The sequence below is a fragment of the Triticum aestivum genome, chromosome 5A, assembly GCF_018294505.1.
Source record: "Triticum aestivum cultivar Chinese Spring chromosome 5A, IWGSC CS RefSeq v2.1, whole genome shotgun sequence".
NCBI classification, from domain to species: Eukaryota; Viridiplantae; Streptophyta; class Magnoliopsida; order Poales; family Poaceae; genus Triticum; species Triticum aestivum.
In genome coordinates, this window is record NC_057806.1 from 637771213 (window position 1) to 637787992 (window position 16780).

Sequence of the window (16780 nt, forward strand, 5' to 3'; positions counted from 1 at the left end):
AAATGGTTGCCAAGAGTGTTCGAGATGAGACTGGACTTGCTGCCGCGGAGGAAGTGGCTGACTGGTTGGAGACAGAATAGAGCTTTGTTCTAAATACATCATCATACCACCCACGAATCAGAGCGGGCAACCCAGACTAACTAAAAAAACTCACTTAGATCTGGGGAGATAAAAAGTCAGGAGAGACCACCTTGGTGTGGGTGCTGTTGGGCGAGGACAGTGACGGTGGCGCGTGTGGCTCACCACGAGCCGGGGCACAAGGCATGGGCTGACGGACACCGTGGAGCTCTTCATTGTCGGTCTAGGTTGACGTGCAGTGATCATATGCCGCCCATGGGAGTGGCCTCTGATGACCCACAAGTATAGGGGATCTATCATAGTCCTTTCGATAAGTAAGAGTGTTGAACCCAACGAGGAGCAGAAGGAAATGACAAGCGGTTTTCAGTAAGGTATTCTCTGCAAGCACTGAAATTATCGGTAACATATAGTTTTATGACAAGGTAATTCGTAACGGGTAACAAGTAACAAAAGTAAACAAGGTGAAGCAAGGTGGCCCAATCCCTTTTGCAGCAAAGGACAAGCCTGGACAAACTCTTATATAAAGGAAAGCGCTCCCGATGACACAGGGGAATTATCGTCAAGCTAGTTTTCATCATGCTCATATGATTCGCGTTCGTTACTTTGATAATTTGATATATGGGTGGACCGGTGCTTGGGTACTGCCCTTCCTTGGACAAGCATCCCACTTATGATTAACCCCCCTCGCAAGCATCTGCAACTACAAAAGAAGTATTAAGGTAAACCTAACCATAGCATGAAACATATGGATCCAAATCAGCCCCTTACGAAGCAACGCATAAACTAGGGTTTAAGCTTCTGTCACTCTAGCAACCCATCATCTACTTATTACTTCCCAATGCCTTCCTCTAGGCCCAAACAATGGTGAAGTGTCATGTAGTCAATGTTCACATAACACCACTAGAGGAAAGACTCATCAACATATTGAACGAATACCAAATTCACATGACTACTTATAACAAGACTTCTCCCATGTCCTCAGGAACAAACGTAACTACTCACAAATCATATTCATGTTCATAATCAGAGGGGTATTAATATGCATAAAGGATCTGAACATATAATCTTCCATCGAATAAACCAACTAGCATCAACTACAAGGAGTAATCAACACTACTAGCAACCCACATGTACCAATCTGATGTTTTGAGACAAAGGTCGGATACAAGAGATGAACTAGGTTTTGAGAGGAGATGGTGCTAGTGAAGATGTTGATGGAGATTGACCCCCTCCCGATGAGAGGATCGATGGTGATGACGATGGTGACAATTTCCCCCTCCCGGAGGGATGTTTCCCCGGCAGAACAGCTCCGCCAGAGCTCTAGATTGGTTCCGCCTCGAGACGGAGGCGCTTCGTTCTGAAAGCTTCCTCCTTATTTTTTCCAGGGCGAAAGACACCTTATACCAGACGATGGGCATCGGGGGGCTTCCAGGTGGCCCACGAGGCAGGGGGCGCACCCAGGGGGTAGGGCGCGCCCCCACCCTCGTGGACGGTGGGTGGCCCCCCTCTCATGCTTTCTTCACCCAATATTTTTTATATATTCCAAAACTGACTTTCATGGAGTTTCAGGACTTTTGGAGTTGTGTAGAATAGGTCTCTAATATTTGCTCCTTTTCCAGCCCAGAATCCCAGCTGCCGGCATTCTCCCTCTTCATGTAAACCTTGTAAAATAAGAGAGAAAAGGCATAAGTATTGAGACATAATGTGTAATAACAGCCCATAATGCAATAAATATCGATATAAAAGCATGATGCAAAATGGACATATCAACTCCCCAAGCTTATACCTCGCTTATCCTCAAGCGGAAGCCGATATCGAAAAATATGTCCACATGTTTAGAGATAGAGGTGTCGATAAAATAAAATACGGACATGAGGGCATCATGATCATTCTTAGAATAGCAATATATATATATAGTCATATGATTTCTTATGATAAAGTAACAATCTATTCACAATGTCAAGTATGAATCAGAAACTTCATTGAAAAACTAGCAAACTATAATCTCAGTCATTGAAGCAATTGCAATTTATCATAACATCAGAAAGAGTCAATATAAGAGCTTTTCAGCAATTCCACATACTCAACTATCATTTAGTCTTTCACAATTGCTAACACTCACACAATACTTATGGGTATGAAGTTTTAATCGGACACAAAGAAAGATAGTGGCTTATAGTTTTGCCTCCCAACCTTTTACCTCAAGGGTAATGTCAACAATAATAGTTTATGATAACTTACATATGAGTGGATATATATATCAGGATCTTTCCAACATATAGTGCTTGCCAAAGGATAAAGTGTAAAAAGGAAAGGTGAAGGTCACCATGACTTTTGCATAAGGTATAAGACAAACAATAAAAGATAGGCCCTTCGTAGAGGGAATCAGAGGTTGTCATGTAGTTTGATTGTTGGATGCACAAAATTTTCATGCAAAAGAAAGTCACTTTATATTGCCACTTGTGATAGGGACCTTTATTATGCAGTCCGTCGCTTTTATTTCTTCCATATCACAAGCTCTTATAAAGCTTATTTTATCCACACATATTTAGAGAGCAATTTTTATTGCTTGCAACAATGACAACTTACTTGAAGGATCTTACTCAATCCATAGGTAGATATGGTGGACTCTCATGGCAAAACTGGGTTTAAGGATATTTGGAAGCACAAGTAGTATCTCTACTTGGTGCAAAGAATTTGGCTAGCATGAGGGGGAAAGGCAAGCTCAACATGTTGGATGATCCATGACAATATAATTTATTTCGGATATAAGAAAACATAACCCATTATGTTGTCTTCCTTGTCCAACATCAACTTTTTAGCATGTCATATTTTAATGAGTGTTCACAATCATAAAAGATGTCCAAGATAGTATATTTATATGTGAAAGCCTCTCTTTCTTTATTACTTCCTATTAATTGCAACAATGACCAAAACTATGTTTATCGGCTCTCAACAACTTTTATTCATCATACTCTTTATATGTGAAGTCATTACTCTCTCCATAAGATCAATATGATCTCTTTATTTCTTTTTATTCTTTCTTTTTACTTTTATTCCCTTAAGATCATAGCAAGATAACCAAGCCCTCTACTCAAGACTAATCTTTATTATATATAGCTCACGGACTCGATTACATAGATAAGGATCAACACAAAAACGCAAAGCTAGATCATACTAAACTTTATTCTACTAGATCCAGATATAACCAAAAGGATCGAACTAAGAAAAATGGTAAAGATAGAAGTGTGATGGTGATACGATACGATATCGGGGCACCTCCCCCAAGCTTGGCAGTTGCCAAGGGGAGTGCCCATACCCATGTGTTTATGTCTCTTTCTTCGAAGGTGGCGATGAAGGAATTGTTGATAATGTAGGCTTGTCGTCCATCTTCCAAGGCATAGGCTCACCATCATAGAAGGATGACCAAGTCTCCAGGATCCTCAAATCTGCAGCCAAACTCATCCTCTTGAATCTATATTCATACTCACATTTTTGGTTGTGCAGGTCATAGATCTGGGCTTGGAGGTGCTCGATTTTCTCGTGAAGCTTGAAGATGGTCTCCCCAATGTTCTTGGCATTCAGCTTGTGGTTGTTGGTGAACTCCGTGATCATCATGTGGTTGGTGTCGAGTCCGCGTTCCACCATCTCCTGGCACTTGAAAAACCTGTTGATCCATTGCTTCGAGTCTTGTCTCCACGCTTCTAGTCCTCCTTGGTCCCTCAACATCGCGGATGTGCAGCACCCCCTCACGCATCTCAATGGTTTGAGGGTGTTGCAGCACCTCCGCGAGGTAGGGGTTGATGACCTTCTCGAAAAACTTGTCATTGGGGCGCTTGAAGACGTCATGGTGATCTAGATCTGTCAAAAAACTAGCCTAAAACAAAAGCAAGGGATATTTGCGTGGTACGGTGATCAAAACCTTTAGGAGATTATATAATGAATTTTTACCGACAAAAAGAAGTATCGTGCAAGAAAACGGAGTCCGGGGGGCACACGAGGTGCCCACGAGGCAGGGGGCGCGCCCAGGGGGGTATGGCACGCCCTCCACCCTCGTGGATGCCTCGTGTCTGAGGGAGTCCTGGATTAGGGGGTCCTCGGACAGCCGGACTATATCCTTCGGCCGGACTGTTGGATTATGAAGATACAAGATTGAAGACTTCGTCCCCTGTCCGGGTGGGACTCTCCTTTGCGTGGAAGGCAAGTTTGGTAATTCGGATATGTAGATCTCCTCCCTTGTAACCGACTCTGTGTAACCCTAGCCCCCTCCGATGTCTATATAAACCAGAGGGTTTAGTCCGTAGGACGAGAACAATCATAATCGTAGGCTAGCTTCTAGGGTTTAGCCTCTACGATCTCGTGGTAGATCAACTCTTGTAATACTCATATCATGAAGATCAATCATGCAGGAAGTAGGGTATTACCTCCATCGAGAGGGCCCGAACCTGGGTAAACATTGTGTCCCCCGCCTCCTGTTACCATCTGTCTTAGACACATAGTTCGGGACCCCCTACTCGAGATCCGCCGGTTTTGACACCGACATTGGTGCTTTCTTTGAGAGTTCCACTGTGCCGCCACGATAAGGCTTGATGGCTCGTCTTGTTGTCAAGGACAACATTACCTCGGGGGGAGCCCTGACTATAGGCCAAACTCTCCGACTAGGCAGCTTCGTCATGACCGCCCGTTCGGCCGTCGCGCCGACGATGACTTCTCGGGTCATCAAAAACAGCCTCCACGTCGGCTCGGGATTCACCGAGCAGATGGATCCAATAGAGCTCTCTTCCCTGAACGAGCTCTTGGATCGCATCGCCGCCCTGGGAGTCGCAATGGACTATGATCAGATCGAGCTTAAACCCGACCAAAGGGAGATTAACTCTTCGTCGGTCACCCATCAGATAGCGGTGGTGGAGGAGCAATGTAGCAATTCTTCCTATATTTTGAGGAAAAACTATGTCCGGATTCCCGAGCTCTCCGAGCCGGATACCCGTCCACGGGAGGACATGGCCCAAGCTTCGAACCTAGAATCAGACAGCGGGCCAGAACTATTGGGCAACATCCCGGAGTCCGAACTGCCAAGCTCGGAAACTCCTCCGCCCCTGGGTCTCAGATCGGGTCAGGTTTTGGACCTAAATCTACCCACCCACCCAGACTCAAGTGATCTTTCCCACATTAGACAAGAGCCCCAAGAGACAGTACATCACTATTGGGCCAGATTCGTCCTTGTAATGAGCAAGGTCAAGGACTGTCGCGAGGAAGATGCAATTTCATTCTTTTGCAAAAATTGCACGGACAAGGGAATCCTCAACGCCATAAGTCGCCGTGACATAGCACACTTTGCTGACTTAGCGGCCATAGTATGGAAGTACTTTGCGACGGAAAGCGCTTGGAAAATCCAAACAAAATTCTGGGACCCTCCGGCTCTCACTAAACCCCCCACCCGAACTAAAAGGGTGTACTCTCGTAAGTCACCCGATCCAATTACAAAGAAACAAAAGCCCACTATAGGGCGTAAAATTGTATTGGAGGGATGGCTCAATGGGCCATGCAAAATTCACAGTACAGCAGATACCATGCCAACACACAGCCTTAGAGCATGTTGGATACTCCGGCAGGTGGCCAAGAGCGGCGAGGATATCCTCATCAACAATACAATAGAGCACCATCCCGTGGAAAATAACAATACAGTATTGACAGTCTTTGAGACCTTCGCCTCAAATAATAGGTGCAAGCGAACACTCCGCAGCCTTGCCGAAGTCTGCCATGTTGCAGCAATAAATCCATGGAACGACACGACCATAACCTTCAATGCCAGTGACGAACCCCAATTCCGAATAGCCCGAGCACCAGGCGCTTTGGTCCTTAGTCCAATTGTGGACGGCTTCCAGCTTACTAAAGTGCTCATGGACGGTGGCAGCGGATTAAACCTCATCTACAAGGAAACTCTTAGCAAAATGGAAATAGACAAGAGCCGCATTGAGCAAAGCAGCACGACCTTCAGAGGAATCACCCCTAGTCGGGAGGCACGATGTGCGGGAAAAATCACACTAGATGTGGTATTCGGCACGCCGGAGAATTATAGGTCCAAAGAAATCACATTCCAAGTGGCCCCGCTCAGTAGCGGATACCACGCCCTTTTAGGGCGGGAGGCATTCACGATCTTCCAAGCTATACCCCATTACGGGTACATGAAGCTCAAAATGCCTGGGCCCCATGGAATCATCACTCTGGCTAGTGATCCGGACATAGCACTCCGCACCGAAAATAAAACCGCCGCACTAGCCCTCGAGGCGTTATCCGAAGCCCTTGCGGCTGAAGAACTAACTGCGCTGCACTCCACGGTGGACAGGGACGACGTGATACTCGACAAAAGACCCAAGTCCACCTGTTTTAAACCAGCAGACGAAATAGTCAAATTCCAGGTCCACCCAACGGACTCCACAAAAACAGCATCCATCGAGGCATAGCTGAACCCCACAACAGACGCCGCCCTGCAGGAGTTCTTGTGTGAGAATTGGGACATCTTCGCCTGGCATCCTTCAGACATGCCAGGAATCCCACGTAGGCTGGCCGAGCATAGCCTTAACATTCTACAGGGGTTCAAGCCGGTCAAGCAGACTCTTCGGCGTTTCTCTGAGCCTAAGCGACAAGCCATGGGAGAAGAGCTAGCCAAGTTACTCGAGGCCGGATTCATTAGAGAAATAAAACATCCGGACTGGCTAGAAAGCCTGATAATGGTACCAAAGAAGGACAAATCCTGGCGCCTATGCGTCGACTTCAAGGACCTTAATAAGGCTTGCCCAAAGGATCCCTTCCCCTCCCTCGCATCGATCAAATTATCGAGGCCACCGCAGGACATGACTCATTGTGCTTCCTCGACGCATACTCCGGTTACCACCAAATTAAGATGGCGGAGTCCGATCAAGCCGCAACGACATTTATCACTCCATACGGCCCCTTTTGTTTTAACACAATGCCCTTCGGGCTCAAAAACGCCGGCGCAACGTATCAACGCATGATTCAGACATGTCTGGAAAAGCAGATCGGCAAAACAGTGGAGGCATACGTAGACGATGTGGTCGCTAACTCCGAACATACGACATTAAGCTCAATGCGGAAAAATGCGTTTTCGGCGTACCCGCCGGAAAGCTCCTGGGCTTCATCATCTCCAGGAGAGGAATTGAAGCAAATCCGGCTAAAATCCAAGCTCTGTCGCAGTTGGCTATCCCAACTGACCTCAAGCAAATCCAGAAGTTAACTGGATGTGTGGCGGCCTTAAGCCGTTTTATCTCCCGATTAGGAGAAAAGACACTCCCCCTTTATCGCCTTCTTCGGCACACTGAACACTTCGAGTGGACGAACGCAGCCACGGCCGGATTGGAAGAAATAAAAGCCATCCTGGCCACCAACCCAATCTTGGCCGCGCCAAATGTCAGCGAATTAATGCCGTTATATATAGCAGCAACTCACCAAGTTGTAAGCGCAGCGCTCCTCGTCGAACGATAGACGGACGGACATAAATTCCCACTTCAAAAGCCGGTATATTATGTATCCACTGTCCTCACTCCATGCAAATCACGGTACCCACATTATCAAAAGATAGCATACATGGTATTCATGGCATCCCGGAAATTACGACACTACTTTCAAGAGTGTTCAATTACGGTGGCCTCAGAAGTACTACTCAACGACATAATAAACAACTGCGATGCCACGGGCTGGATTGCCAAATGGGCTATCGAGCTCCTCCCATTCGACATAACATACAGACCACGGCGAGCCATTAAGTCGCAAGTACTGGCCGATTTCTTCGCCGAGTGGATAGAAGCCGAACTCCCTAAAGAGTATGGTGCGTACTCCAATTGGATCATGCACTTTGATGGCTCTAAAATGCTGGCTAGTCTGGGGGCTGGCATCGTCCTGACGTCCCCCACCGGAGATACAGTCCAATACGTACTCCAAATACTATACACAGACCCCAACAACGCAGCCGAATACGAGGCCCTATTACATGGTCTCTGGATGGAAGTTTCCATGGGCATTCAACGCCTGGAGGTGGGTGGGGACTCGAACCTCGCAATATCTCAAATAAATGGAGACTTCGATGCCAAGGATCTGAAAATGGCGGCATATCGCAACGCCGTCCTCAAAATGTCAGCTCGGTTCGAGGGGCTTGAATTCCACCATGTGGCTCAGGAAAACAATCAGGCGGTGGATATCCTTGCCCGTATCGGCGCTAAGCGCGATCCTGTCCCACCTAACATATTCTTGGAAAGGCTGTTTAAGCCATCCGTGGTATGGGAAGGGGACACCGGTAACAATAGTCCGGAACCGGCCACAACACCATATACTGAACACTCTGACACAATCAGAGGCTCTGCCATCGAAATAACACCTTCAGCCCACATGATAATGGCCGTCATCGCCCCGTGGACAGAACCATTCTTGGCCTACCTAACCAGGCAGGAACTACCTAAGGACCAAAATGAGGCACGCTGCATAGTGCGGCGATCTAAATCCTACAAGGTCCACGGGGGAGAGCTTTATAAGAAAAGCACTACCGGAGTCCCTCAAAGGTGCATCTCCGAAGAGGAAGGGCAGAAGCTTTTGGCATAAATCCATGCTGGACTCGGCGGCCACCACGCTGCAGCCTGGGCCCTTGTAAGCAAGGCCTTCCGTACATGTTTCTATTGGCCGACGACCCGAGCAGATGCACAAGATCTGGTCCAACATTGCGTCAGTTGCCAGCTTTTTGCAAACCAAAGCCATATGCCGCCTACCACTCTCCAAACAATCCCCATTACTTGGCCCTTTGCGGTCTGGGGGTTTGATATGGTCGGACCCCTCAAAGGGGGAACCCATAAGAAAAAAAAAATACTTACTGGTCATGGTGGATAAATTCACCAAATGGATAGAAGCCAAACCCGTTAAAACGACTGAATCCGGACTGGTGATAGACTTCATATCTGGGGTTGTACACCGTTATGGCATCCCCCACAGCATCATCACTGACAACGGCACGAACTTTACAGCCGACGAGGTAAAACTTTGGTGCAGCAATATGGGCATCAAGCTCGATTATGCTTCTGTCTATCACCCGCAAACTAATGGTCAAGTCGAGCGAGCAAATGATCTTATCATGAGCGGCATCAAACCCAGATTAGTGCGGTCCTTAAAGGAATCAAACACACACTGGGTAGAGGAGCTCGACTCTGTACTATGGGGGCTGCGGACCACGCCGAATCGCACTACTAGATACACACCGTTTTTTATGGTGTACGACGCAGAGGCGATTCTATCTTGCGACATAATTCATGACTCACCTCGAGTGCGCATGTACGAAGAAAAAGAGGCCGAGCTCGATCGGCAGGATAGTTTGGACGCCCTGGAGGAGGAGCGCGACGTGGCAAAAGCCCGTTCCGCATTCTATCAGCAACAGGCTCGAAAGTATCAAAGCAGAGAAGTACGGGCCAAAACCTATAACGTTGGTGAACTAGTTCTACGCCTGCTGGAGAAGAGAAAGAACAAGCTCAAGCCCAAAATGGGAAGGTCCCTTCATTATTGACCAGGTTCTGACCGGTGGAGCGTACCGTCTGTGGGATGCATCGGACAATCGACTCGAGCCAAACCCATGGAACGCAGCCAGACTCCGAAGATTCTACGCCTAGTGCCAGACTCTATGTTCGTCTCCTTACCCCCGTCAATTTTTTGCATATCCGTTATCTGTCTTTTCTCTCTTTCTCTCTTCTTTTTTCTTCTCCTCAAGGTCTTAAAAGGCTAACTTGTGTCTTGACTACACAATCTTGACGCGCTAACCACACTCATTATACCTGGGGGCTTCTTATACAGAAGCTTAATATAACTATTTTTCTGGGCTTTATGCCCCACACATGTGTTATTCTTCCACATGTACCTTTTTTCGCCATTATATGCATCGATATGAATTAAGTTTTGGCCAAGCTTGGTTGCCTGGCTCTTGTATTTATGCCCTACGTTCCCGTTAATCCGGATAGGGCATAAGGGGAGCACCTCTGCGATTGTTACTGCCGGGTCAGCCGGATGTGTACCTCAGACTGGGTGAAGCCGAAAGCTAGCGTTCTTAAGGGAATATTCGGTCGGTGAACAAAAGATGACTTTTATTTATTTTGATACATGCCCCCAGATGTTTATAGCCTGCGTCTCTTTTCGCAGTTCGGACATGCACATTAGGGCATGCGTACCCAGGGAAAGGAACCCTTAATGGAACTATTCTCCCTGGAAGATGTTTCTTACTATCCATGTAATATAGCATAGCTAGTTGGGTACTTGTCTGTTGAAGCACTTATGACCCCTACGCCTGGTTTCCACGCATACCCCGGTTTTTACATAACCGAGCGGGTATTCGGATACACTCCGGACTATCGGGTCCAGAGGTCGAAGCGAAAAGGTCTGCCATGACAAATGATTTACAATCCGGCTAGGGACATTATATATGTCACTTAAAGTACAGAGTCACTAAGACTGACTAAATTCTTCTTCTATACCATCCAACAGGCTGTCTAGCCTACAATCCTATTGGGAATACTTTGCGGCTAATTCTACTTGGTCATAGACCAAACTGATGGGGATCTCTTTCCCATCAGGCCCCATAGGTCCGACCTCGGCCATGTGGTTTGGGTCAGCTTTGGTATATCACGTCTTCACCATGGCCCAGGCTTCCCTTGCACCTTGTCGGCAGGCTGATATCTTCCATAATCGGAAGCACTGCCACGCTCCCTTGAGCTTCTCTATAAGCTCCCCCATGCCTCCTGGCAGGGAGGCGGATGGCCACAAGGCTTGGGCAATACCCTGCATCACCTGCCGAACTTGTTCGTGCAATTGTGAGAGCTCTGGTAGAAGATCACCCGTAGACCCGGGCATCTCCTCCGCGGGACGACCCGTCAGCATACCTGCAGACATAACTCTGTTAGCCGGCTTCTTCGCCGAACTCTTTCAAAAGTTCGTTCACGCACTTACTGAAAATGTCGCGTCAAAGCCGCTTATTCTCCTTCACGGAGTCCGCAAGCTGGGCTCGGACATCTTTTAGTTCCATGCCCAGCTGGATATTGGCGTCCTGGAGATTATTTTTCTCCTGCCTAACCCGCGTAAGCACGCGCTCGCCAGCATTTAGCTGTAGATTAGCACGTCGAGCATTCTCCAGCACGGCCTCCGGATTCACTCCGGAGTCATCTGCAACATCTATTGTTAGATTTTCATGCATGCCGCATATTATCTAGTACCTGCCATTCTTTGCAATGGAAACAAGTGTTACCAGAGGGGGCCTTCTCGGACTCCTTCAACGCGGTAACCGCGGCCCGTAGCTGGGCTTTGCACTCTTCCAGCTCTTGAGACAATTGGGTATTCTTCTTTGTAAGATCCTGCACAAATAATGATCCTTAAATCAGTTGCGTCAACTGTTTCAAGTCTCAGGGGCTACTGATATATATAATCGTCAGATTTTCTTACCCGTATATCCTTTACATACTGGTCCATGGCTCTGGCAAGACCATTTTGAGCAGCACGGATGTACACGTCTCCTGAGTTGAAGGCATCGAACGCCTCTTGGGAGAAACAAGCATCACGGAGTACGGCCCGGCGACGCTTGTGATTCATGGCACTCTCCACTTCGGAATTTTTAGCGGATAGTCTATCCGCATCCTCTGTAGGAGGAGCATCCGACGTTCGCCCCGTGTTAGCTTCCGCCTCTATGTCCGGCCCTGGAGCCCGACTGGTGGAGGTGTGATCGGCAACCTCTCCGGATATAGTTCGGCGAGCGTTTTTCCTACTAGGAAACATGGACATCATTATATTTTAAGAAAGACGACAACCACAGAGCGAGGTTCTGTATCATACCTCTGCGCCGGCGTCTCAGTCCTGACCGCCTTCCTTTTTTGCCTACCCGGCTTCGGTGTCCCTTGTTGGCGAGTCACTGTGGGTTCGGCATGGCGTCCCGAGGGCCTTCCCTGTAAAACACCATATGTGTATGGTAGGTGAAGTGCATAAAAGGGGATCCTTCTCGGAAGTTGGTGTCGTGGTTCTAAGTCTGACAGTAGAATGGGTGGGGGTAGGGATGTAGAGGCAAGATCCTAGCTATGGAGGAGTTGTACACGCGAGTTTTACAAGTTCAGGCCCTTCTCAGAGGAAGTAACAGCCCTACGTCTCGGAGCCCGGAGGTGGTCGACTAGATTATATGCGTGTGTTTTACAGGGGGTGCGAACCCTTGTCCCAGAGGAGGGGGGTGGCTTATATAGAGTGCGCCAAGACCTCAGCTCCCCTCCGTTACACAGGGTTCAATGTTCATAAAGAGAGAGCGTTACAGGTAACGTCTATAATAAAGTGCTACAAATGATCATTAAATATATGAGTGAATGCCCGACTGTTGCTGTGTAGAATGGCTTTAGGTCTTCTTGTACATCGAGTGGTCTTTTACATGGTCGAGTGGTTGAATAGTCGAGTGACGCAAAGAAGGAGTAGTCTCCGAGTGAATGGTAGGTCGAGTGGATTGCACTCGACACCTTTATTGGGTCCACCTCGTTTACTCTTGAACTTCTTTGCTTCTAAGACAAGGACCTTGGGTAGGACGTATAGGTCAGGCCTATTACCCTACCCTAGGTCTATGTCCTCATCATTAGCCCCCGAATGGATTGAGGTTCGAGTGGAAAGAAGGTTGAAGTTGATCTTGCCTTGACTCTTTGCCTTTCTCAAGAATTCATCTCCGAATGGAGGCCAGTGTTGAAACTTTTAGCTTTGTTTCAGTCGCCTCGATCGATTCAGCAATTACCGATTGGTTTTTATAACATCGCCTGTCGAGTGTCACCTTTGATGCAAAAACTTTGGTGTGATCCATTGCCGAGGTTCCCGGATTTTGTGGGATTTGAAATTTCGGTAAGAGCGCGCCGGACGGAACGCGCCGTGGTGAGTGGAGTGATTAGACAGAGCGTTTCGATTTCCGTGCCACCTTTTTCGCTACGTATCCTGCACGTGACTGTTTGAGGGATTTGACAGGATCGCCCAGACCCACGCGTCAGCCACTCGGAAGCGGGCCTTTAAAAGCGGCGAGACCGAGGCGTCCGCACTGTGCGTGCTGATATGCCTCCAACGTATCTATAATTTTTGATTGCTCCATGCTATATTCTCTACTGTTTTGGACTATATTGGGCTTTATTTTCCACTTTTATATTATTTTTGGGACTGACCTATTAACCGGAGGCCCAACCCAGAATTTCTGTTTTTGCCTATTTTAGTATTTCGGAGAAACAGAATATCAAACGGAGTCCAAACGGAATAAAACCTTCGGGAACGTGATTTTCTCACCGAACGTGATCCAGGATACTTGGACCCTACTCCAAGGAGTCAAAGAGGCGCTCATGAGGGTGGGGGGCGCGCCCACCCCCTAGGGCGCCCCCTGCCTCGTGGGCCCCTCGGTGCTCCACCGACGTACTCCTTCCTCCTATATATACCTACGTACCCCCAAACGATCAGAATAGGAGCCAAAAACCTAATTCCACCGCCGCAACTTTCTGTATCCACAAGATCCCATCTTGGGGCCTGTTCCGGAGCTCCGCCGGAGAGGGCCGTCATCACGGAGGGCTTCTACATCATCATGGCCTCTCCGTTGAAGTGTGAGTAGTTTACCTCAGACCTTCGGGTCCATAGTTAGTAGCTAGATGGCTTCTTCTCTCTTTTTGGATCTCAATACAAAGTTCTCCCCCTCTCTTGTGGAGATCTATTCGATGTAATCTTCTTCTTTTTGCGGTGTGTTTGTTGAGACCGATGAATTGTGGGTTTATGATCAAGTCTATCTATGAATAATATTTGAATCTTCTCTGAATTCTTTTATGTATGATTGGTTATCTTTGCAAGTCTCTTCGAATTATCCATTTGGTTTGGCCAACTAGATTGGTAGTTCTTGCCATGGGAGAAGTGCTTAGCTTTGGGTTCGATCTTGCAGTGTCCTTACCCAGTGACAGAAGGGGCAGCAAGGCACGTATTGCATCGTTGCCATCGAGGATAACAAGATGGGGTTTATTTCATATTGCATGAATTTATCTCTCTAGATCATGTCATCTTGCTTAAAGCGTTACTCTGTTTTTAACTTAATACTCTACATGCATGCTGGATAGCGGTCGATGAGTGGAGTAATAGTAGTAGATGCAGAATCGTTTCGGTCTACTTGTCACGGACGTGATGCCTATATACATGATCATGCCTAGATATTCTCATAACTATGCTCAATTCTGTCAATTGCTCAACAGTAATTTGTTCAACCACCGTAGAATACTTATGCTCTTGGGAGAAGCCACTAGTGAAACCTATGGCCCTCGGGTCTATTCTCATCATATTAATATCCATCGCTTTAATCTTGATTTGCTTTTTTACTTTGCCTTTTAGTTTTCACTTTGCATCTCTATACCAAAAATACCAAAAATACCAAAAATATTATATCTATCAGATCTCACTCTCGTAAGTGACCGTGAAGGGATTGACAACCCCTAATCACGTTGGTTGTGAGTAGCTATCGTTTTGTGCAGGTACAAGGGACTTGAGCGTGGCCTCCTACTGGATTGATACCTTGGTTCTCAAAAACTAAGGGAAATACTTACACTACTCTGCTGCATCATCCTTTCCTCTTCGGGGAAATCCAACGCAAGCTCAAGAGGTAGCAAGAAGAATTTCTGGCGCCGTTGCCGGGGAGTCTATGCAAAAGTCAACATACCAAGTACCCATCACAATCCCTATCTCTCGCATTACATTATTTGCCATTTGCCTCTCGTTTTCCTCTCCCCCACTTCACCCTTGCCGTTTTATTCGCTCTCTCTCTCTCTCTCTCTCTCTCTCTCTCTATCCTCCCTCTCTATTTGCCTCTTTTTGCCCGCTTGCCTTTTGTTTGCTCGTGTGTTGGATTGCTTGTTTGTTGGCTCAAGATACTACCAAATTATGTGACTTCACCAATACTAATAATAATGATTTCCTTAGCACTCCGATTGCTCCTCTTGCCAATACTGAATCTTGTGAAATCAATACTGCTTTGTTGAATCTTGTTATGAAAGATCAATTTACTGGCCTTCCTAGTGAAGATGCCGCTACTCATCTGAATAGCTTCGTTGATTTATGTGATATGCAAAAGAAAAAAGATGTCGATAATGAGGTTGTTAAGTTGAAGCTATTTCCTTTTTCGCTTAGAGATCATGCTAAAGCTTGGTTTTCGTCTTTGCCTAAAAATAGTATTGATTCTTGGAACAAGTGCAAAGATGCTTTTATCTCTAAGTATTTCCCTCCCGCTAAGATCATCTCTCTTAGAAACGATATTATGAACTTTAAGCAACTTGATCATGAACATGCTGCACAAGCTTGGGAGAGAATTAAATTCATGATACGTAATTGCCCTACTCATGGTTTGAATTTGTGGATGATTATACAAATTTTTTATGACGGATTGAATTTTGCTTCTAGAAATCTTTTAGATTCGGCAGCGGGAGGCACTTTTATGGAAATCACTTTAGGAGATGCTACTAAACTCCTAGATGATATTATGGTTAATTATTCTCAATGGCATACTGAAAGATCTTCTAATAAAAAAGTGCATGCGATAGAAGAAATCAATGTTTTGAGTGGAAAGATGGATGAACTTATGAAATTATTTGCTACTAAGAGTGTTTCTTCTGATCCTAATGATATGCCTTTGTCTACTTTGATTGAGAACAACAATGAATCTATGGATGTGAATTTTGTTGGTAGGAATAATTTTGGTAACAACGCTTATAGAGGGAATTTTAATCCTAGGCCATATCCTAGTAATCCTTCTAATAATTATGGGAATTCCTACAACAACTCTTATGGAAATTATAATAAGTTCCCCTCTGAATTTGAGAATAGTGTTAAAGAGTTTATGAATTCACAAAAGAATTTTAATGCTTTGCTTGAAGAGAAATTGCTTAAAGTTGATGATTTGGCTAGGAACGTTGATAGAATTTCTCTTGAGATTGATTCTTTAAAGCTTAGATCTATTCCTCCTAAACATGATATCAATGAGTCTCTCAAAGCCATGAGAATTTTCATTGATGAGTGCAAGGAAAGAATCGATAGGATGCGTGCTTCCAAAGATGCCTTTATTAAAGCGTGTTCTTCCAATTCCTATGAAAATCAAGATGAAGATCTAAAAGTTATTGATGTGTCTCCTATTAAATCTTTGTTTTGCAATATGAATCTTGATGAAACTGAATATGATCTTCCTTTACCTAGAAGGCGTTCTAAAATTTCGGATCTTGATGAATTTAGATCTTTATGATGAAATTGATGAAAGTGGGATTGAAAGAAAGAAAAATCTAGATGTTGCTAAACCCACTATATTGGATTTCAAGGAATTTAATTATGAAAGTTGCTCTTTAATTGATTGTATTTCCTTGTTGGAATCCGTGCTAAATTCTCCACATGCTTATAGTCAAAAGAAAGCCTTCACCGAACATATTGTTGATGCCTTGATGCAATCTTATGAAGAAAAACTTGAGTCGAAAGTTTCTATCCCTAGAAAACTCTATGATGAGTGGGAACCAACTATTAAAATTAAAATTAAAGATCATGAGTTTTATGCTTTGTGTGATTTGGGTGCTAGTGTCTCCACTATCCCCAAAACTTTGTGTGATTTGCTAGATTTCCGTAACTTTGATGATTGCTCTCTAAACTTGCA